At 40.4% G+C, this 25,189-nt stretch overlaps 1 long non-coding RNA gene across 1 annotated transcript; it reads left to right on the top strand.

Annotated features, from left to right (window-relative positions):
- Positions 1–22,501: 22,501 nt before the first annotated feature.
- On the top strand, positions 22,502–24,834 carry LOC144467092 (uncharacterized). The gene is made up of 3 exons (XR_013493455.1): positions 22,502–22,612; positions 22,707–22,748; positions 24,368–24,834. It is a non-coding gene; the product is annotated as an uncharacterized LOC144467092 (long non-coding RNA).
- The last annotated feature ends 355 nt before the right edge of the window (positions 24,835–25,189 follow it).

Genomic DNA, 25,189 nt, shown 5'->3' with positions numbered 1-25,189 from the left:
CTATTTTATTGAAATATACTGCATAGTATATATACTGTAAAGATATGAAATAAGTTCTGCAGAAAGGAGTTTATTGAAACTTGTGGGTTCCTGAAGGACACTCTTATTCATGACAATCACAGTTTGAGTATGACAATAATTTGGAAACTGAAACACAGAGGCTTAAAGGTATGCCATGCAGGATTTTCCTCAAAACCATGTATAGACTTATAGAAAAGTAATCCCTCTCAGTCATCACTTATGATCCACTAGAAATGGGTCATGTATTTATCTTGCAAGACAGTGCCCTCTGCCTGGATTTTCTTATTTTCTTATTATTTTGCTGTATCCACAACATTCCTGGGCACAGGGCATAGGTGAGATTGGAACTTTATACAAAGGTAACAACCAGGTGCCAGAACATAAGCAGCTGGCATCCAAGAGCAAGCTCCAAAAATTATGGATACAGTGCCAAAAAAACACAAATATAGTGAGGTAAAATGCCAATCTGACTGGCTTTAACTTTCACTTTTGTTGGGGATACTGTTTACAAACTGCAACCAACAATTCCTGCATAGTATCAAGAAAAAGAGCAGGATGTCAGGCTGGGGCAAAACAGTAGGCTGGCAGTTACAGATAAAGAATTGGTAATGGTAATGGAGCTTCTCAATACTACAGTTGTTAATATATTAGCGATCTAATTAATGAAATCTGACATCGATCTTTTTATATACAGTACAGGCCAAAAGTTTGGACACACCTTCTCATTCAATGCGTTTTCTTTATTTTCATGACTATTTACATTGTAGATTCTCACTGAAGGCATCAAAACTATGAATGAACACATGTGGAGTTATGTACTTAACAAAAAAAGGTGAAATAACTGAAAACATGTTTTATATTCTAGTTTCTTCAAAATAGCCACCCTTTGCTCTGATTACTGCTTTGCACACTCTTGGCATTCTCTCCATGAGCTTCAAGAGGTAGTCACCTGAAATGGTTTTCCAACAGTCTTGAAGGAGTTCCCAGAGGTGTTTAGCACTTGTTGGCCCCTTTGCCTTCACTCTGCGGTCCAGCTCACCCCAAACTATCTCGATTGGGTTCAGGTCCGGTGACTGTGGAGGCCAGGTCATCTGCCGCAGCACTCCATCACTCTCCTTCTTGGTCAAATAGCCCTTACACAGCCTGGAGGTGTGTTTGGGGTCATTGTCCTGTTGAAAAATAAATGATCGTCCAACTAAACGCAAACCGGATGGGATGGCATGTCGCTGCAGGATGCTGTGGTAGCCATGCTGGTTCAGTGTGCCTTCAATTTTGAATAAATCCCCAACCAGCAAAACACCCCCACACCATCACACCTCCTCCTCCATGCTTCACAGTGGGAACCAGGCATGTGGAATCCATCCGTTCACCTTTTCTGCGTCTCACAAAGACACGGCGGTTGGAACCAAAGATCTCAAATTTGGACTCCTCAGACCAAAGCACAGATTTCCACTGGTCTAATGTCCATTCCTTGTGTTTCTTGGCCCAAACAAATCTCTTCTGCTTGTTGCCTCTCCTTAGCAGTGGTTTCCTAGCAGCTATTTGACCATGAAGGCCTGATTGGCGCAGTCTCCTCTTAACAGTTGTTCTAGAGATGGGTCTGCTGCTAGAACTCTGTGTGGCATTCATCTGGTCTCTGATCTGAGCTGCTGTTAACTTGCCATTTCTGAGGCTGGTGACTCGGATGAACTTATCCTCAGAAGCAGAGGTGACTCTTGGTCTTCCTTTCCTGGGTCGGTCCTCATGTGTGCCAGTTTCGTTGTAGCGCTTGATGGTTTTTGCGACTCCACTTGGGGACACATTTAAAGTTTTTGCAATTTTCCGGACTGACTGACCTTTATTTCTTAAAGTAATGATGGCCACTCGTTTTTCTTTAGTTAGCTGATTGGTTCTTGCCATAATATGAATTTTAACAGTTGTCCAATAAGGCTGTCGGCTGTGTATTAACCTGACTTCTGCACAACACAACTGATGGTCCCAACCCCATTGATAAAGCAAGAAATTCCACTAATTAACCCTGATAAGGCACACCTGTGAAGTGGAAACCATTTCAGGTGACTACCTCTTGAAGCTCATGGAGAGAATGCCAAGAGTGTGCAAAGCAGTAATCAGAGCAAAGGGTGGCTATTTTGAAGAAACTAGAATATAAAACATGTTTTCAGTTATTTCACCTTTTTTTGTTAAGTACATAACTCCACATGTGTTCATTCATAGTTTTGATGCCTTCAGTGAGAATCTACAATGTAAATAGTCATGAAAATAAAGAAAACGCATTGAATGAGAAGGTGTGTCCAAACTTTTGGCCTGTACTGTATATCTGCTTTTTCCCCACAGATGTGTAGGCTTAAACCCTATTAATCTCGCCGGTAGTAAACGGGCCATGGCGCTAATATATTAACAACTGTAGTATTGAGAAGCTCTGACATTACCAGTTCTTTTATCTGTAACTGCCAGCCTACTGTTTTTATGTTTTGGTGTCACTTATTATCATGCTGCTGTCTGTGCTACTTATGCACACACACAGACACACAAACACAGACAGAGAAGAACTGATGAAAGCTACACTTGTCACTGTAAGTAAAATAAAACAAGCTCTGCAAAGAAAAAGTCAGTACTTTATCATTACACCTGATCAGCAACATTTAAACATGTTGAAAAACGGTATTTCAGTCTACTCCGTCCGCAGTCTCTCATCCAACGCCACTAATATTATGTTATAAACAAGCACAGAGGCTTTACAGCTAATTGCAAATTGTTACTAACAAGCTGAAACAACAACTTATTAACATTAATGTGAACTGCAGGCAGTGACTCTTCTCAGCAACAGAGGGAAGGGCAGAGGACAGGAGGACTGACACTGACTGATGTCTGTGTTCTTTATTCTTTCTAAACTTCACTCAGCATTGTGATGTCAGGAATATGATTTATTTCATTGACATCATAGATTTGTTTCCAGTGAGATATTACGTTTATATTGTGTTTTTGCTGTTTTAATTTTACTGTTGCTGCTCTAGAAACAATATTTAGTCATCAAATATTCAGTTTTATTCCTGTTCTGAATTTATTATTTTTAAAAAAAATTCCTCATAAAATGTACACTATTACTTCTCTGAGAATCTCTTTCATATTCTAGTAAAACTTGGTACTGTAACTGAAATATCCCCATTCAAATCGGTCTAGAATCAAATTGATAATCAGCAGACTTGGCGTGCTCACTCAAAAAGTCTCAAAAAAGCAATCGGGTGCCGGTCCAAAAAATCACAGAAAAGTACAAAACCCGACAGCACTCACTTATAAGTGTAACACTTTTAATATAATAAACTGCACAGCAGCAGATAAACAGACGCGTTTCAGCTCATAGCCGTCCTCAGCGTTCAATGGTTTGTGGGTGTGTCACCTTTTTAACCCATTTAAAAGGGTGACACACCCACAAACCAATCAAATTGAATCATATTGAATTGCAAATCGAATTGAGTCAGAACCTTGTGAATCAAAATTGAATCAATTCAGGAACCAGCCACTGAACCAGCCTTTCAGCTGCACAAGTCAGTGATGATGACAAACTACTGTCAGGTCAAGACCATGGTGAGGACAATGAGCATGCAGATGAGCTTCCCTGAGACGGTTTCTGACAGTTTGTGCAGAAATTCTTTGGATGTGCTTTTTCCATAGAACAGCAGGGTGGGTAAAAGAAGTTTACCTGTTGGAGGTGAGCTGTTTGCAGAGGTGCAGTAAGAGCCTGTTGTCTGCAGCTCTTCATCTAACATCTTACCGTGGCTGTCTCTGCTTTCACTCTTCCTCCCTGCTGTATTATTAGACTTGCCTTTATTGAAGAAAAACCGCTAACTAATTCAGTGATTAACACGTTTCATTTCCTATAGATTCTTCACAACAAAAGTTATTTTGCTGTGTAAAAACTTTTATTGTGAAGCACCAAAATAAGGAAATATTGAGTTTTCAAGCAGGAACTTCACAAGACTTATAATACTACTGGTAGCGCACATGAAGCAGTAAAATAAAGCAGATATGTAAGGAATAAACAGGATGCAGGAGAGAAATTAAACTTTAAACCATAGAGATTCGGTTAGGAGGTACAAAACTACTGAGAGCTGAATACGCAGAGGCTTTTAAAAACGCTTTTCTCTCAAGGCTCCTGCAGACAGAGGTGAGTAGAGTCTTACAACACACAGGCTTGTTTGAGGGGGAGAATGGGGTCGTTGGGTGACACACACTACAGTGCCATTAAGGTAAATGAGAAAACTTAGCTACTGTAAGTATTGGCATTTTTACACCTATAATTCATTTGCTGTGGTCCAAAGTTTGTAGACTTGGAGCATTTTCCACTGTGTTCAGTGTCTTTTCACACAGAGACAAAACCAAGCAAACCAAAATGCATCACTACAAACCACATGAGAACGTTCACTCCACTTATTGGTCAGATGAGTCTGAGCAGGAGCAGAAAAGTAATTACAGAAAGATGGTCCTCTGTTCTGCACTGGTGCATATTACTGTGAGAGAAACATTGCAGAGCAATTTAACATGAAGCACAACAGAGGTGGCATTTGCTCATAACCCTGGTAATTACCTGGGCAAACTATACCAACAGAATGCCGAATGCACTTCCAGGAAAGTCTTGAAAATGCTATAGCCTACTGCTTCACACTTTGCATAGACAATATGCTTGCTTTATTCTCTGCTTGCTGCCCCAGTTTGCATGCTCTAATGCATCCCAGAATGCAAAGCACACCTGGGTACACAAGTGGTTTAGCACAACCTTGCAGAATACCGTACACCTGGCAGTTCTGCTGGATAAAGGTTTGATCATTTCCCGAACACAAATGAACCGCTTCAAAGTTTGTTTTGAACTGAGTTCTCAAAGGTCTCTGACTCGTCAGCACCCGAGTGTGATCACACCTGCTCAAACAAATCTTGCCAAGGAGGAAAATGAGTACAATTTAGCTGCACTATGAAGCACAGTTGTGAAAACATATGTTGCAGCGGAGGCAGTATGGTCAGCGGTATCATGAGCTTCAGCATGTGCTTTTATTCGGTTCTTTCTACTCGATAAATGTGAGTTAAGTTTTCAATAACTCATTCAGTATTGAATGTGCTTTGCAACCAGCGACACACTGTCAGCGCCGGGCCGTTAGGCACACACACTGTCAGCACTCTGAGAGCCGATACGTGCACTGCTGGCTTTCTAAGCTCAGGCTCTCCTCTTATTTGTACGAGGTTTGATACTGGCACAGTGCATAACGACTGTTCCTGCCTGCTGTCCCAACACAAGTTCACTATCTGTGCGTGTGTGTGTATGTGTGCTTATCATGCCTTTACACAGTGACTTTTTTTTTTGGCCTCCCGTTCTAGCTTGGCTCGCATTTTGGATTCAAACAGCACATTATTATCTCACCTGCTCTCTCACAGCGGCAGGTGTGTTATGTGAGTGGAGACTATCACTCTGACCAGAGGGCTTGGAGAAGGAGAGGAAGTATTTAAATCCTTTACTCTTGTAAAAGTAACTAATACCAACCTGTAAAAATACTCTGTTACTCTGTTGCACTGTACTGCAGTGATACATTTATGTACAGCTTATTACTGTTTACTGTGAAGATGTGTGTGCGTGTGTGTGTGTGTGTGTGTGTGTGTGTAGATATTTATTTATTTTATATTGACATGGGTACATTTTATTTACATTTACATTTTATATTTTTTATAATGTAAATTTTTAGGGATGCTTTGTATGTACTTAATATATTTATACTTTTTTTAGATAAGCCACATTACACATTATGAACATAGGATTTGGGTTCTTTTAGGAAAATATTTTAGCTTTTGTGCGTAGTTGTTTATTTAACTGTGTCCTGTTTTTGTTTTTGTTTGTGTTGGTTTTTGTTTGATTGTGAATGTAGCTGCCCTATGAAGTAATTTCCTGTAAGGATCAATTAAATTTTTATCTGTCCACAGAAAAATACATTTGCTTTATGTGTTACATTACATGGACATTATCCATGGAACGGTTTCATCACACACAACAAAATTCCATGACTTTCCCAAAAACTTCCATTGGTTTTTTACTAGTTCCATAACTTTTCCAGGCCTGGAAAATGTGATTGTGTAATTCCATGAATTTTCTAGGTTTTTCATGACAGAAGGCACCCTGTGATATTTCTCCATTCACTGATAATCATTTGTTTGTTAATCCATCCAAGATATCTTGCTCTGGACCAAAGAGGTGGACTGACCGACCAACACTGCCACATTTAGTGTGTGGAAAGATGACATTTACTCCCAAGGGCAGTGCTAGAGGAAAGCTCATGAAGTGACCGAAATGGAAAGGTTGATCCACAAGGGACAAACTGATGAACAGACTGACAAAGCGATTCACCAGCAGTGACATCATTAGGCCCAAACTCTTAACAAGCAAAAGCACATTCTGAGATGTCTGGTAACAGTGCAGTTATTAAAGTGTGCACTGTGTCACCCTAATGATAATTTTATTCATTGTTAGGAAATAAATGTGACTTGGGTGTGAGTGGACAGAGAAGTCATCCCACCACAGATGAAAGGAAGGAGACATGAAGATTGCAGGCACCATCTATTTCCCATCGGCTCTGCAGACCTTGGCAGTGGCAGCACTATGGCAATATCTCTATTAGGAGTGATGGAAAGTGTGTCGCTTCCACATTATTAACTGTGCTGCAGGTCTGAGATCAGCATACAGTGGCTGAGAGTAATGCCTGCTGCCATCCCCTTAATGTACACTCCAGTGCTGCCACTGGCCTCTCCTTCTCCACATTGCCAAGGTCGTTTGACCTGATTGGTATCAAAACGTATTAATAAACCATTCGTTCCAATTACACAGAGGGCGAGTTGGCAGAGACATACTGCAGGAGGCAGGCTCAGGAGAAGCTTCAACAAACATAATGCACACAGTGGTGACTGCATTGTGTTACAGTCAGTGTTAGAATGTACTGCATCACTGCAGGTCTGCTCTGCAGCACTTAACTGATGACAACTCACCTTTGATATGGAACTGCTACATTTGAAAAGATTTCTTTTAAAAATTGCGGTCAGATTCATAAAGTCAATTGTAGAAGTAATCCACCTTGCTTTTATGATAATGGTCTCATCCAATTTTCATAAATTGATCACTGTTTTTAAATTTAAATAATACTCGTAGTGCCACAAGAAAATGAACATTTTCACTTATTCTGTAAAATCTCTACATCTACAAATTTGATAGCCATGAAAAAAAAAGAATAAATACATGTTTGGTACAGTGTTACATCACAAAATATAGCCTAACACATATTGTAAGTGTTTTTCTACTATGTATGGCTTTAAAGGCCGAGACACACAAAATCGATTTTAGAGAACTAGTGGTGACGAAAGCCCCCTCCTGCGTCGCCTGACATTGCTGTGTCTTTGCCAAAAAAGTTGCACATGAACACACAGCAAACACTACAGCAGACAGCCAACCAGCAAGTACATTCTGCGCCTGGGGGAGAGGAAATAACTCTCCAAACCAGCAGCCAACAGTAGTCTGTATTTGTCATTGAAAAAGGGAAACCGAAAGACCGCCTTGACACTAGTTAGCAAGTTAGCACATCAACAACACTGTCCAGTGTTGAAAGAGCAGAGAATATTTACCGTACGCCAGTGAACAATAACACAAACCATCAGGAAATGTTTCTGCTAAAGAGCTCAATGGATAAAGAAAAATAATCTCACTTTATGTAACAAATTTGTTTTGGTCTCACTCCCTCTGGACTTTACAGTAGCTACTTTTTTTTCCTTTCATCACTTGTGTTTCTCTTCTTGTGTGCTGAGCTGAACTGCCAATCAGTGATTTCATTCAGCGACAGGCTCCGGCGCTTCCAATGCCGATTCAACATGCTGACTCAGCCGGAAGAAAAGGCAATGGGGGGCAGCAAGTGGCAACCTGCACCGACTAGGGTGACAGACATTCACCAATGACCCAACACTGACCAACGGCCGACCGTTGGCTTAGTGTGTCAGGGCCTTAATAGTGTGTGTTCATGCTAATGAAGGAAAGTGTCACCCAGTGCGACAGTGTGTCTCACTGATGTACAGTACAGGCCAAAAGTTTGGACACACCTTCTCATTCAATGCGTTTTCTTTATTTTCATGACTATTTACATTGTAGATTCTCACTGAAGGCATCAAAACTATGATGAACACATGCGGAGTTATGTACTTAACAAAAAAAGGTGAAATAACTGAAAACATGTTTTATATTCTAGTTTCTTCAAAATAGCCACCCTTTGCTCTGATTACTGCTTTGCACACTCTTGGTATTCTCTCGATGAGCTTCAAGAGGTAGTCACCTGAAATGGTTTTCCAACAGTCTTGAAGGAGTTCCCAGAGGTGTTTAGCACTTGTTGGCCCCTTTGCCTTCACTCTGCGGTCCAGCTCACCCCAAACCATCTCGATTGGGTTCAGGTCCGGTGACTGTGGAGGCCAGGTCATCTGCCGCAGCACTCCATCACTCTCCTTCTTGGTCAAATAGCCCTTACACAGCCTGGAGGTGTGTTTGGGGTCATTGTCCTGTTGAAAAATAAATGATAGTCCAACTAAACGCAAACCGGATGGGATGGCATGTCGCTGCAGGATGCTGTGGTAGCCATGCTGGTTCAGTGTGCCTTCAGTTTTGAATAAATCCCCAACAGTGTCACCAGCAAAACACCCCCACACCATCACACCTCCTCCTCCATGCTTCACAGTGGGAACCAGGCATGTGGAATCCATCCGTTCACCTTTTCTGCGTCTCACAAAGACACGGCGGTTGGAACCAAAGATCTCAAATTTGGACTCATCAGACCAAAGCACAGATTTCCACTTGTCTAATGTCCATTCCTTGTGTTTCTTGGCCCAAACAAATCTCTTCTGCTTGTTGCCTCTCCTTAGCAGTGGTTTCCTAGCAGCTATTTGACCATGAAGGCCTGATTGGCGCAGTCTCCTCTTAACAGTTGTTCTAGAGATGGGTCTGCTGCTAGAACTCTGTGTGGCATTCATCTGGTCTCTGATCTGAGCTGCTGTTAACTTGCCATTTCTGAGGCTGGTGACTCGGATGAACTTATCCTCAGAAGCAGAGGTGACTCTTGGTCTTCCTTTCCTGGGTCGGTCCTCATGTGTGCCAGTTTCGTTGTAGCGCTTGATGGTTTTTGCGACTCCACTTGGGGACACATTTAAAGTTTTAGCAATTTTCCAGACTGACTGACCTTCATTTCTTAAAGTAATGATGGCCACTCGTTTTTCTTTAGTTAGCTGATTGGTTCTTGCCATAATATGAATTTTAACAATTGTCCAATAGGGCTGTCGGCTGTGTATTAACCTGACTTCTGCACAACACAACTGATGGTCCCAACCCCATTGATAAAGCAAGAAATTCCACTAATTAACTCTGATAAGGCACACCTGTGAAGTGGAAACCATTTCAGGTGACTACCTCTTGAAGCTCATGGAGAGAATGCCAAGAGTGTGCAAAGCAGTAATCAGAGCAAAGGGTGGCTATTTTGAAGAAACTAGAATATAAAACATGTTTTCAGTTATTTCACCTTTTTTTGTTAAGTACATAACTCCACATGTGTTCATTCATAGTTTTGATGCCTTCAGTGAGAATCTACAATGTAAATAGTCATGAAAATAAAGAAAACGCATTGAATGAGAAGGTGTGTCCAAACTTTTGGCCTGTACTGTATTTTTAATAATTTTTGGACAACAATGGAGCTCTGCGACAGATAGGGCTGGCCAATAAATCGATTTTATTGATTAATTTGAATTTGTAGTTTAAGTCGATTTGTTTTGATGAAAATCGAGTTTCTCTTTAACATTCGCCACCAGCGCTCCCCACTGGGCTCCCGTAGTTCAGAGTGGGCTCACCCCTCCCCCCTCCCCGGGCTTGATACACAAACAACATGGCAGCGAGCGGGGAAGAACTTGTTCCCAAGAAAGGGACATGACAGGCTGCTGTGTTGTGCTACGGCCTATTTAAGTGTTGGAATTTACATGACAACGCCTGAACGCAACGCAGGCTCCGCTACATAGACTCTGTGTTCAGTGCCGTGCTGCGGGTTCTGAAGGTGTGTGTGTGTGCCGAGGTGCCCCTGAGCAAGGCACCGAACCCCCCAACCGCTCGGGGCGCCTGACCAAGGGCAGCCCCCTCACTCTGACATCTCTCCACTTTGTGCATATATAGGTCCTGTCTGTGCATGTGTGTGTCTTTCAGACCTGTGTGTAATTGAAGAGCAAGAGTGAAAACATTGAATTTCCCCTCAGGGGGATTAATAAAGTAAATAAACTTAAATTTAAACTTAATCTCAATCACGATGTCAGGCTGTGCGATTACATAACTGCATAAAAGGCTGCGATTTGCGATTTAATGTAGGCTAAATAAATGTTAACGTGTGTGCCTGTGAACGTGACTGCCTCTCCTGTAGTGTGTGGAGTTTGTTGACATCACGCCCACAAGCTATCCTGGTGCGTGCAGCCGGCGTGCAGCAGTGACCAGCACAGACACTGAAGAAGAGCATGAGCTCGACCATGAACAGGCTGAGTTGGTGGCAAAAAAAACGTCTGTTACATGGCGATACTTTGGATTTAGGTACGGCAACATTGAACAGAAAGACGTGCTGTGTAAGTGTAAAAGTTAAAGTCGCCACGTCCCGCGGCAACACGACCAATCTATATCAGCACTTGAGACAGGATGTGGCAACTTTAACTTTTAAACTTTTACACAGCACGTCTTTCTGTCCAACGTCGCCGTACCTGAAAGACGTGCTGTGTAAAAGTTTAAAAGTTAAAGTCGCCACGCCCCGCGGCAACACGACCAATCTATATCAACACTTGAGACAGCACAGCACAGGGAAAAATAGGAAGAGTGCATGTGAGAGAAAGCCGAGCCGTGTAATGTTAAAGACAAAGAGACAGCTGAAAGCCGCCAGAGCCTCATAAAACAACATCCAAGTTAAGCAAACATTTGTAAGTGTCACAGGGAAATCATGGACTCCATAACAAATGAAAAATTGAGCAATTTTGCTCGGGTTTGGCCCACTTGACATGCTGCTGTGTTGTGCTATGGCGCTGGAATTTGTCATTTACGTGACAACGCCTGAACGCAACATATGCTCACTCCGCTGTGTGTACAGTTCCGTGCTGTGCTGCTGTGTGAGCAGCATGTTTGACTGTGCTCAGTCTGTTGATGGTCATTGACACACTGTCTGTCCATAACAATAACTGTCAGGTCAGTGCCCCGCTAATATAATGTAGGGGAAACACTGAATCAAGCAAAAAGACTCATGATACCATTTATTTATTATATTTTATTGTAATTATATTGTAATCGCAATTGCAATCGCAAATCGCGATACTGTCCACCATAATCGCAATCGCACATTTTTACCAAATCGTGCAGCACTACTGTTGTGTAGCCTAAACAAGATAAATGTCGATTTAAATTGTGAATCGGATTTGTTGTGAAAAAGTCTGAAATTTTTTTTTTTAGGACATATCGCCCAGCTCTAGTGACAGAGAACAAAAAGATCCACTATGTCTTGAGACACATACAATACCTGTTAGTGGATACATTCATTGTTGGTTTAGCTCTGTACAAGGGATTTTGTTTACCACTGTAATTGCTAAGACCGGACATGGACAGTTCCAGTCACTTATCTGTCAGCTCTGCTAAATATGTGATAAATTTAGACTCTTAATGTTTATTTTGCAAGTGTTGGTGATAATTTTCGTGGTTGGCTTTCGACAGTGGTAGTGTGTGTGTTAGGGGTAACATGTTACTTTTGTAAGCTAAAACGTGATATATTCTTGTAACACGTTACTTTTGAAACGTTTTAGCAGTAACAAAGTAATATACGCATTATCAACAGGATTTTGGGTAATATTATTACATTTACAATGTCATGTAATGCATTAGGCCTACCACCCAAAATAAACTGTTGTTTTCATTTTTCATTCATCCGCAGTGATCCACATTACTCCACTTCCACCAGTGTGCCACCAGAAAAAACATCTCCCAAAGGTTACTGTTTCCCGTCATGTCATTATACGTTACATTATAGGCCTAGAGGGGTGCCTGTTAATTGGTACACCTGGAACTGTGTGTTATCATGTTCAGTGTGTTTCCATTAATATACCTACAGCGTCTATAACATATCCCGTTCTGCTTTTGCGTCCTAAGGCTGCCTGAAAGCAGCAGGGATAAGGAGCTGGCCTCTGATTTATTTTTTCCTTGTCCTGATGATCAGCACATCTGGGTGATGTTAGTATATGTTGGATGTGTTTCCATTCACATCCCCTACAACTGCAGAACAACACCGTCACAGAGTCCTGTTCTTATACATACCGTAAAACTTGGTGTATAAGTCGCACTTTTTTTCCCTTATACCTATATACCTATAGACCAAGGTAAATGCTGACATAGGTAATTTGACCCACAAGATGGCGCTACGTCGTAGGCTGACCAAACGTCCTCTTTTGCCCGGACATGTCTACTTTTCACGTCCCGTCCGGGGCGGTTTTTATAAAGTGATGATAATGTCCGGTTTTCCGTGTGTTTGTGTGTGTGTGTGTGTGTGTGTGTGTGTGTGTGTTAGAGTGCGGCACGGGCAGCATATTTCTGTCCGAACCCGAACCGAGCCCGACATTATTTAATGACCAAAGCACTGAGTTTGTGTCACACAGTTGTTACGGTTACAGGCTATTTAACAGGCCGGGTGTGCGCCGCGGGTGCTCAGCTGCGGAGAGGGAGACCTCCGTGTTTGAGACGGGAGCGGGAGGCAGGAGGTCCGACGCTTCCAGCGAGAGGAGAGGGAGAAATATAACAAAATAAGATAAAATAGGAAAAACCTGTCTCCCTCTTTTATTTTATTTTCAGTGTTTAATCAAGGCGGAGGCGGGCGGCTGGAGGTCCGAGACTTCCAGCGAGGAGAGAGGTAGAAACAAACAGCCAATGTGTGTCTGTGTGTGCTATGTTCAGGTGTTGTCACGTAAATAACAGTGCCCAAGCAATAAACAGGACAGACAATAGGATTTTATTTATTTTTACACTACATTTTCACTGAAAGTTGACCGAATCCGACCCAAGCCCAAATACAATTTATAGCTACATTTTTGACCAAACCCGGCCCGACCCATCGAGTACCATCGGGCTCGGATCGCCACACTCTAGTGTGTGTATGTGGGCCTATCTGAATTTCTGTCTTTGAGAGATATTATTTTGTAATATCACTGAATTTTCTATCCATACATATAAATTTTAAATATATTAAAATTATAAGGCATCTTTGAGTAAACTGCGAGTATCATTTAAGTAGGCTATGTCGTGGCCGGCAGAGTGTCCTCTTTTTTGGAAATCAAAATATGGTCACCCTGCGCTACGTAGTAATTTAAACTCATTCGTTTTGGGGATTTGAGTAAACATGTATAGTTACAGCCCACACTGTAATAAGGTACTGTAATGCTGTCTTCTTAAAAAAGAAAAAAGAAGTTTAACATTAATTTAAACTCATTTTTATGGCTCAGATGTTGTTATACCGTAATTTTATTTCCTGAAGAGGTTGTTTGGAAAATTGCAATCTGAAAAGTAACCAAAGCTGCTTAATAGGTTATTGTGTTTTGAATGTGTTTCAAATTAAAAATAAAGGGAAACAGTGTAGGAATAACTTGTATAACGTTTTTATTAACAAATAGTAATATAAAACCTTGTTTTCCCTGTTTGAGACCTTAAAAAATAGACTGCAACTTATATGCCAGTGCGACTTATATTCCGAGTTTTACGGTAACTCTCTTCGATGCTATTGTAGCTGACTGGCACAGCGGGAACCAGCAGGTGGGTGCTCCAGCTATGGTGTTTTAATTTGTGCTCGTCATAGTGACTTATTTGCAAGCCATACTGTTTGTTGCGCTAACCTCAATATTTGTATATTGTGTTTCATATCATAGGCCCACACATATTTATCCATATTTCATAATTATCAGACTTTGATCCTCTGCCTGACCCTCCCTTTGTCCAAGGCTATTCATTTATTTAAAAAGGTTTAGGCTATTTACTTGCTCTATATCATCACGCTATTATTAATATAAGCAGTGGATTTTAATACAAAGTGGTAAGCACTGTATGTGAATGCATGAATGGGTCAGACCTGTAGCACTGTGCAGCACTGGATCTGAAATGAACTGTAAAACTGGAGCAGCTGTGCTTTGGTTACCTGCTATGAAACAACATGACCCTCAACCCCTTAAAATGAACATTAGTTCTTCTGAGTGCATTTGGTCAAAGTAATGCAAAAGTAGTGTAAAAAGTAACTTATAACTCTACACAGAGAGTAATATTGTAAAGTAACGTATTACTTTCAAATGAATGACTAGTAATATGTTATATTTTATATTTTGAAAGTTACTTGCCCAACAGTGCATATGGCTGCAAATCACTCATCGGGATTAGGAAATCAACTCACCAGTCTGTAAACTCTCCTGCCAACTTCTGCTAACTAGCCAGATCTAAGTTTTCAATTGAAAATGTCAGTAAATATCATGGAACAATGGAGAAGATTGGCACCAGCTGAACCAGCATCCTGCTAGCCATTGTACAGGTGTTGGAAAATCTGGACTTCCATGCCGATCATTTACCTGCAGGATATCAGGAACTGTAATATCCTTTGATTCACTGAAACTCATCCAAATCCTGGACAGCTCCATTCATCCAGATGACTCTTTGTCTATATGCTGATCTGAGAGAGCAGATGACTCTGTGCTTTATGGTGAATCAGGACCAGTTTGACTATCTTGATGAGGTTGGGATGTGTGGACTGGTAAATCATTCCACAACCAGAAACCATTGATAACCAGAACCATCTGGAAACATGGATAAACATGGGTATAAAGCAGCAGCCAACAATGTAAGAAGATGCACAAAGGATTCAATTACATTGCCCAAGTTAAAGGAGCTGATGGGATTACAGTTCATTGGAGTTGTACCTTGTATAATTCCATGTGACAAATAAATTAATAATTGATTAATATTTGCAACAACTCATAATGCAGCCAATCAGATGAGTTTTAAACAGTTTTAAATGCTTTGGCTCATTACATACTTGTGGCTCATTTGCTTCATTGATAATTTCAGTCATATTTCAAAGGCTTGGCCACGAGTCTGGGGACTTGCCAATCATGTAAGCTCCAGAAGTCTCTGCTGACATTCAGTGGCCTTTTCACATTTTCTCTGGGGAGCTGAAATTATAAATCCCATGACCTCACTGACCGACAATGCATCACATGAGAAGCAAAGGCAAGGGGAAGGTACATCAGGACATCCTGCCTGATATTTATGCAGATCGATTATCAACAGCAAATACAGTATGCAAATGTTTTCACACACACACACACACACGGTCACAGATTTTTTGAATGTGACCCTGAATTAGAGGGAGTGCATGAAAGAGAAGAACACATACAGGTGAATAAATAAACAAAGGTCACATACAGCAGCCCCCTGCAAGGCCTCATGGATCTGTGAGTAAGATGACTGGTTTTTCCAATATGTCACTGTGTATTCACCATCCATTATCAGCTTGTTCTGCTATATGATTATTGTCACTAATTCAATTCAACAACTGTGCACATTTTAAAAACATCACAACTGACCAACAAAGCACATTTGCTAACCAATAAAACACAAATAATTTGGTGTGTCTAAATCAGTGATATCTACAGATGATTTGCACATTAACAAATAAATAAATATGTAATGCCAATTCCCTAATATTTAAACTGTTAAAATGTGTGTGTCTTTTTTCTTTTTGGTGGCCAAATATACTGCACAAAATGAAGACCTTATTGAAGACAAGAACTTTGTGCTACATTGCCTGCTTGGTATTAATAAATAATGATAATACTTTTTTAAAGGCCAAAATGTTTGTAAATGTGCAAATGTAATAACAGTGAAAATAAGTGGCTCTGAAGAGCCAACAGCACCATCTGTCTCTGGACACACAACATCCACACTACTAAGTTACTACAGACAGAGCTGCAGCTGACCTATGAGCAATGTATGTGTTACGGGTCTCAGGAATGAGTGCCACGGTAAGAAATATGTAAACCTGTATGAAGCAGGTACAGAAGAGGCAATGAGGACAAGGTGCGCTGCGTTTCCTTCCAGATTGCTCCTCCTGCTTTTTTCATTAACAAGCCACATGTAAACAACAGATTTCAGTTCTATGCATTTCAGTTTCTTTTGTTCTTTTCAGTCTCTTCCCTATGTTCAGTCCATCACTTTCAGTATCTCACAATCCTCACAGCTTCACTAAAGCATCCATTTACCATTTCTGTGATAAACACAAAATGTTGACTTTTATAATTATTTCTCACAGTATACCACTGCTTAAATTATTCTTCACCTTAAGTGTAACTCAATGACATAAAATGTCCCCTTTAATACAGTATGCTAACTTCTGTAATAATTACAGGCCATTGAAACCAATCAATCAATCAATCAATCAATCAAACTTTATTCCAATAATTTAATTTAGGTCCCAGATTATTAATCTGGATGACATCCAAGCCACTATGGATTTAGTCATATTACTCTCACTCATATTCCTCATAAACCTGTGGTTTCCAATCCTTTTTGTCTGCAACCCCCTTAATTAAAAAAAATGTATTTTATAAAAATGTATCTTTATATCGTTTAAAGCAAAATCAAAAGCACAACTACAGCTGTTAAATAAACGTAGTGAAGTAAAAAGTACCCAATCACTTATCCAAGGCATAAACAAGGTAAACTGAAAGCTGTTCTTCCATCTTTAGTACATATATGCATGGTCTCATTTGAATGGTAACTGAAGTTTTTTCTCCAACAGCCAGAAGGCTATATGTTTTAACACACTAAGATAAGAGTTTTTTTGTTTGTTTGTTTGTTTTTTTATGTTCACCTGAATATTTTCTTGAAAAAAGATGCTGCACTACAACCGAAAAGTATTAGCTGGAAAACACAATGGTGTCATATCATGGAGCCTCACATAGTCCAAATTCAAAGTGCATGACATTTTACACATTCTTAAGGTTTGTCCAGGTGCTTTTCAAAAAAAAAAGAAAAAAAAAGAGGGTAAAACATTGTATTGAATGTATAATTATGAGTGAAAAACTAAACAACAAAGACAGAAATATCTATTTTTGACCTCACTGTATAAAAAAAAAACCTTCTAGAATATCTACATTAATGGGAAAGACTGTGTTTTACCTTAAAGCCACAGTGTGTAAGAATTTCTCCCTTCTAATGTTGAACTCATATATTTTATTCAAACGGATAGCGTATTCTAGCGCCTCACTGTTTCAAACGCAACAACGGTAGCCGCTGTGTACCATAAAGCTATGATAAAATTGATGAAACCATGTCATCTGATACTTCATGGAGTATTTATTCAGGCTCCTACACAGACACACGCGACGCGAGTTGACACACCCCGTCCTCACCATGCTGGCTGTGTTTACAATGTAGGACTGTTGGGGCGGATGTAAATTGAAACAAACCAATCATGTCTTTTGACAACTGACAAGTGGCTCAACCTCACACACCTCATCCCTCTCCTCGCATCACTGCGCCGCTAACAGCACTAACAGCGCTAACAGCTAACAGCGCGGCTAGCTGTTATCAGCCAGCGCCACTGTTAGCCGCTGTTAGCTATTAGCGCTGTTAGTGGCAGCTGTTAGCTGTGATTGCATTACCTTACTCCTTCAGCAGCTCTTTCCACCCAGGGAAAGGCTACCCTGATGTTGACCCTCATTTTCAGAATTCCCCAGTCACGTTGCCTTTTTGATTCCCTTGTGAACTTTCTTGGCGACGAAGATTCTGTCTCCCGTAATGCTGCATATGCATGATCCTGCATTATGCTCAAACGGTGGGACTTTGTTTAAAATTTGCCAGGGTAGTAGCAAAGCGCCCCTTGCTCCTCAATCACGCAGCGCTGGCCTGGCTCTCAATGAAAACGCCGAAGGTGGGGCTGTATGTCCCTTGCTGGCAGGTGTATTCTCAAGATGGAGAAATGTTATGGAACCCCCCCCAGACGACTTACCCGCACAATGTACAAACAAATCCGAAATTCTCCTTTTACGAGAATATGTCAGATTATTGGTGGAGATAATAGTACACCAATGATGACATATTTATGAATGCAGACATCAATTTTTGCCAATAAACAACTGAAAATGTCACACAATGTCCCTTTAACTAGTTTTATGTGATTTTAAGCTTCTAAGGCTTTACCATAAATACATTGGGGAAGTCACTGCAACTGAGTGGTGGTGAAAAAGTCACATCACGTGTGTTGATGATTTTTGGAATTGTAAAGTTTTCAGGCAGAGAACTCAGCTGGAATTCATTGCTCCTGTTCATTGCACCTCCTCTGAGCTCATCTCAGTTCTTACGCTGTGACTGTTACAAGATTCCTGTCACACAGCCACCAGGATGAGGAGAGTCTCCAGGGTGGAGGATGAAGCCGTGATGTTATCAGAGAGACAGGTTGACAGTGCCAGAGACTGGTATATTGACCGCGTAATCCCTGACAATAGACTTTGCCTTGATCTGGCATTGACACAGATTTACAGGTAATTACTGCTCCTCACCCAGACACAGAGAGACCAAAGGAAGAGAGACAGACATAACCCAGCCAGGCTACAGTTCCACTGTCTCTCATCAGAGTGGCAGCTGTGTGCACTTCCTCTCAGACACATGGCACAAGGGTCAAACTACCTGTTCCCACTGTAAGTTACCGGTTTCATGTGTCACTCTCTTCCGAATGACTGTGGAGATTTCAAAAAGGTCCAGTTGCATCTCTGTATGCAGTGGTCTACAGCCACAAAATACAGTGCTACCCGTGCTAAAATTCTACCCAAAGTTGTATTTTCTGTCCTTACAATTCTGACTGTGCCCTTGCAGGGGAAGGAAACTGTGTTGACCTAATGTTTCTCTGCTCTTGCTTAGAAGCTGTCCTGCAGCGTAATAAAGTGCACGGCACAGTTTTACATTTTTGTGTAAGAAAATGGAAGTTATATGGTTGAAAAAATGCAGTGGGAAAGGAAAGAGCTGTCTGACGGCAAGATTAAGCAGTGAAAATATTTTCATTATAATGTCCATATGTCTGATATTGATTTTTGTAGGTAGGCTTTTTTAAAGTATCTAAAACATGTTTTGCTGTTGACCCTAATCCACAGCAATGCAAAGCTGAGCTTCTGGGGTGTTAGTCTCCTCTGCTTCTGCAAACTGGGAGCATGCTGACATTTACTGTATGTAATACATATCAACTATAGAAGTATCTCATACAGCCCCATTTCAAAGAACCTGAACTATCCCTTTACCATGTATGGTCATTCAACAGAAAGCAGCATTTTGAAAGGTTAAAGGTGCCACAATTTTATTTAATTTTTCTAATTGTCAGCAATTCCTATGAAGAGACCAAAACCTACTATCACAACACTTACTAGCTTCCTGTCTGTGGCTATCAGCCCCAAGCCCATTGGTTCCTATCAGTGTTGGGGGTAATGTGTTACAAAAGTAATGTGTTATGGTGATATATTACGTTTTAGCAGTAACAAAGAAATATAACTCCTTATCAACAGGATTTGGGTAATATTATTACAATTACATTGTCATGTAACATGTTACCACCCAAAACAAAGTGTTTATTGTTTTCAGTTTTCATTTATCCACACTGATCCACACCGCTCCACTTCCGCCAGCCACCAGAAAAAAAATATCCCCAAAGGTTGTTTGTGTATTATAATTTCATAAAAGGATAAATAAATAAAAGGGTGATCTACACATCTGGGTGATGTTGTACTGTGCATTATCATGTTTAATGTGTTTCCATTCATATACCTACAATATCTACAACATAGGCCTATGCCATTTTGTTTTTGTCCCAAGGCCCCTTGAGAATTAGGGGATAAGTAGTCTGGCTGCAGTGTGTCTTTTCCTTGTCCTGGTGATCGACACATCTAGGCACAGGCTGTTTTCACTCATTTTTCCTATGTTTTCCTATGAAGAGTAATGCACCCAAAGTCATACATTTCCCACATATTTTGAAAGGCTGCAATCACATGACCAATGCACTGATGGCAGTAAACAAGGAGTCAGTCCCAAGCGCTTGTAAGGAGTCAGATCGGGGTGGTGGAAGGGTCACAAAACAACAGACTTGCTCGGTTTTTCTCCTGGAGTTGCATGTCCGGATCTGTCTGAACTCTGACGCAACGTAAAAGTCGTAGGATATCATACGAACTGTTGGGCATGCATTTTTCATGGGATATCATATAAAATGTTCTACGAAAATACGTTGCTGGGTGATACCTTCAAACGTCTGTTAGCATATTGAATGTTTTCCATTCATATCCCCTATATCAGCAACACCAGCACACCGTTCTGTTCATAACTCTGTCTTTGGTGCTGCTGCTGACTGGCACACTGGGAATCAACAGTTACTTTTGGACAAAGGTAACTAGTAATATGTAACATATTACATTTAGAGAGTAGTTTGCCCAACATTGTTCTCTGCAGAGTTTTATGAATGAGCCCCCTGGTCACTGCAGTTTTTTGCAAATGTTACTATTTTATTTTATCTAGCCTATTCTTATTGAGTACACTGTAGCACTGAAGGAGTATTGTATATGAGGATGGTGATAATGTACTCTACCTTAAATCTTGCACCTGTACTATTTTCAGCAGTGGATTAATCCACATCCAGTGCTCTTGTGTTAAGCTTAATACAAAACGACTGGAATCACAATGCAGATCCAGACAAAAAAGGTTTAATATAAAGGCACAAAAAACAGTTCAGGGGCAGAATTGTATGGAAGTATTTCTGTGCCATCTGAGTTTGAATATGAATTTCTAAGATTGAAATTTTTCAGCATCAAAATCAGACTTTGAATTTTAAAAACCATCAAATTTCTAGCACTGAATTTTTTTTTGCCTCTGAATTTTTTGTTTTTTGTTTGAATTTTATTTTGTTGAAATAAATTCAGTGTAAAAAAAAATCGTTGTCTCAAAATATTCAGTTTTTCAAAATTCAACATGTAAAGAAATTCAACACCCCAAAAAAATTCAGTGTAAAAAAATTCAACGTCAAAAAATTCAGTGTAAAAAAAGTCAACATCAAAAAATTCAGTCTAAAAAAATTCAACGTCAAAAAATTCAGTGTAAAAAGAACCAGACTCAACATCCGGGTCACCAGGGAGAAGCAATCGATCCCTGTCTCAATTCAGCCAACGTCCAGCCAATCATGTTACCCTCCATTGGTCATGTGACACCCACTGGTCATGGCCACAAATGCAGGTGATGGTGCTTCAGTGAGTCTATTTACTTTATTTGCCATTTATGTTAAAAATTTAAAATAAATTTAGTAATAGATATTACTCGACATGTTGCACATTAACCGGATTTATTGAACAATATCTACAATGAACTTTTAATGAGGTGGCGTTTGTGAAAACTGCGTAAGTAACTAGCTAATGGTATGTGAGCTAGGCTACTTTCGGTTCTGAGGCAGCGAGTATGATGACTGACAGTACATTAAACCGTGATAGTGTTAACTGGTGACACAGTGTTTCCCACAGGATTTTAGGAGATGGGGGGTAATTTTAACACTGTACAATTACCGCGATATAGCGCATTTACCATTTATTAGCGGCCTGTCTGTGCGTGTGTGTGTACGTGCGGTGCGACCGCACGCGAGAGAGACGGCAGGTGGAGGGGCTGACTGGCAGAGATGATAGATGGTGAAACGCAGTTTATTTTTTTTTTCTGTTGGGAAACACTGGGTGACAGCATATCGTGGTTGCTCTAAGTTAGTGATGGCAGCTGTTGACAAACGGCTACAAGCAACAAACCAGTCTATACCCACCAGTCCTCCCATTAGCTGGCCTACTCTCCTTGCTTTACCTGTATTTGGCCCAGCCTGCTTACCAGAAGCTGCATTCATCAGCTCCTCTTTGACTCAACCAGCCCGAACCGTGGGTGTTGATACTCGGACCCGACGTCTTGGACCTCCCCGCTCCGGTAGCTCACCTGATAGAGCCGGTATCACCAGGGCTTCATGCTTAGGCTATAGGTTGATTTTCTACTGCATTATTATTTAATTCCATAGGTTTTTGTTTTTATTTTATGTTTGTACTGTTGAAAGTTGAACATAGATTATTTTAGGCATAATCAAGCATGTTGAAAAAGCCTATCTGAATTTGTGTCTTTACCTATTGAGGGATATTATTTTATTGTGTAACTTGTATAAAATCGTTGTGTAATCCATAAAGAGGAGGCATTCCTTAAGTGTCCTCTTTTTTGGAAATCAAAATATGGTCACCTTAATTAAAGTCCATTAACATTTAGCTGTTTAACATGATCTTTGTGCTGCTGGTTTGTAATACCCTTCTTACTATTTCTTTGTTGTTTGTGATGTCAGGGCGGTCATGGTGATGATATTTTGCAATCAGCCCGTCGCTTACTACAGTTACTGAGTTTGTCTGGTCAACAAGGTGCAGCCAGTGGTGGCGTCACAAATCAGCATATAAGGTTTAGTATTTAACTTTAATTCATGTACATAATTTTACTTATACATTGTAGATGTATTGATGATAAATAAATGTTTTTGGATACAATCCTGCAGAGAACAGAGACAGACAGCATCACTTCAAACGGAAATGACCAGGTAAAAAGAAGTTTATTTTAAATGAAGCCCTATGTATACACATTTTGACACTCTGTTGATTTGTACAGGCAAAATCAAAGTAATGATAGTATTATGTTGAATGCTCTGTATTGCAGATCTTTAAGTCTAAGTCAGTAAACACTGGAAGAAAGCATGATGTTTTGTGTCGATTCTGAAAATGTGTATGGTCCATTTCTCTTAAAGCTCCAGTTGGCAAGTTGATGAAAGTGAAAGTAAACTCTGCGACTTGGTCGGAAATTTCAGTACAATACTCTGTCAGGTCCCTTTATGAGCCTCTGCCAAGCGCCCCCCCCACACACAGACATACACAGACCATAGACTGTAAACAGACACACACAGACACACACACGTGCAGGCGCACACACACAAAGTAGCCATAAACGCACCCACAGAAGACGTACCGTATCCATAGCAACCGGAGACTCCACAACGATCTAACGTCTCTCTCACAATGAAACACACTCTTCTTGTGTGTCTACATGTGTGGAGGGAGGGGGTTTGACAGAGGTGAAAAGAGCGACCTGTGCTCCACTGTCTCTCAGATTAACTCGTATTGCAGCGGTGCCTGGACAGCGTGACGTGTGTGGTTGTGCTGCTGCCGTGGTCCTGCCAGATGCCTCCTGCTGCTGCTGCCATCATTAGTCATTAGTCATACTTCTACTGTTATTATACACATATGACTATTGTTACACATGTATACTGCCAGATATTAATACATACTTTCAACATATTGTACTGCAATTGCCAGAACTATAACTATAATATTATTACTTTCAATAATGTTGTTGTAAGCTACTGTCATTACCTGCATCTCTCTCTCTCTCTCTCTCTCTCTCTCTCTCTCTCTCTCTCTCTCTCTCTCTCTCTCTCTCTCTCTCTCTTTCTGTCTCATTGTGTCATACGGATTACTGTTAATTTATTATGCTGATCTGTCCTGTACGACATCTATTGCACGTCTGTCCGTCCTGGAAGAGGGATCCCTCCTCAGTTGCTCTTCCTGAGGTTTCTACCATTTTTTTTTTTTCCCCGTTAAAGGGTTTTTTTTTTGGGGGGGAGTTTTTCCTTATCCGCTGTGAGGGTCATAAGAACAGAGGGATGTCGTATGCTGTAAAGCCCTGTGAGGCAAATTGTGATATTGGGCTTTATAAATAAAATTGATTGATTGATTGATTGACCTGATAGTGTGTTGTCTTGAAATGTCCGACCAAGTCGCGGAGTTTACTTTCACTTTCGTCAGCTCACTACGATGTGTACGAGCTGCGATTGGCTGCTCCTCCTACTCCCTCTACCTGACTGGTGGAGAAGCTTCAGTCGCGGTAGATTTCAGCAAATATGATTACAGGCTGTAGGTGGAGCCAGAGGAGTTGGATTTTGTCTTAAATTACTCATTCAATGTACGACTATCAGAATATAGTGACAGTTCCAGCAAATATGACTGAATAATTGTTACCAACTGAAGCTTTAAGGCTAATGTTAAATTTGTTTATTAAATGAAAACAATCTCAATGATTTGATAATAATAAAGGTGCTTTTCTAATGTAATTACAAAAAACAGATGAGGTTGTTCATGTTTTATTTATTTTTTAAATTTTCTATAGGTCCTTTCCAGGTATTTTCAGCAGGGGCAGAGGGAAGAGGCACTTTCCCGCAGCAAGTCCTGTTCCTGCCAAGAGGCCTAAACCATTGGATGTGGCTTTCTATTTGTTGCCAAAGCAATGTGAAAAAACCCCAAAAGAGCAGGAGCAATTAGTCCATATGCGTGCAGGACTGGGCCGTAGGACTGCTCATCTAGATGAAAGCACAACACATGAAGAGGTGATAACATGCAATTAGTTATTTGGGCCACTTGTATTGTATATTGTATTCAGGCTATGAAGTTACAATGATTTGCTAGTTTGTAACGCTGTGTCATTAATGCCATTTCTGATTTGAATGATGAGTAGTTTTTGACGCTCTATTTGGAGAAGATTACAGTTGTTTCCATTTTTTTGTCACAGTTATGTGATGCCCTCAAAGTTTTATTCCCAAAATTAGGAACAATTACCGGTGGATGGCTACTATACAAATCTTCAGGTGGGCCAACATAAGTTTGTGTGTTAGTGTTGCTCTGTCATTAAAAAAAAAAAGTACATATGCAGCAGTTAACTTCACATTATGCAGTGCACAACACTGTTACTTTATGGTACTTAAATAAGACTTTTAAATATTTTACATGCCTACCTGCAAACCAGCCACTGCAAAGTAGAAATTGTATTTGTAAAAGTAAAAAACAAACAAACATGACTTATTTTGCTTTAAGTGACTTCTTTAGCTTGGTCTGTTGTCAGACAAGAAGTCTAGTTGCTTTGACTTAACTTCTACATGTAATCTATCTAATAAACTGTTGAAAGTTCTCATTTTCCTCTCCTCTTTTCTATAGG

The sequence above is a fragment of the Epinephelus lanceolatus genome, chromosome 15 (assembly GCF_041903045.1).
Source record: "Epinephelus lanceolatus isolate andai-2023 chromosome 15, ASM4190304v1, whole genome shotgun sequence".
Taxonomy (NCBI): domain Eukaryota; kingdom Metazoa; phylum Chordata; class Actinopteri; order Perciformes; family Serranidae; genus Epinephelus; species Epinephelus lanceolatus.
This window is presented reverse-complemented; position numbering and strand designations above follow the sequence as displayed.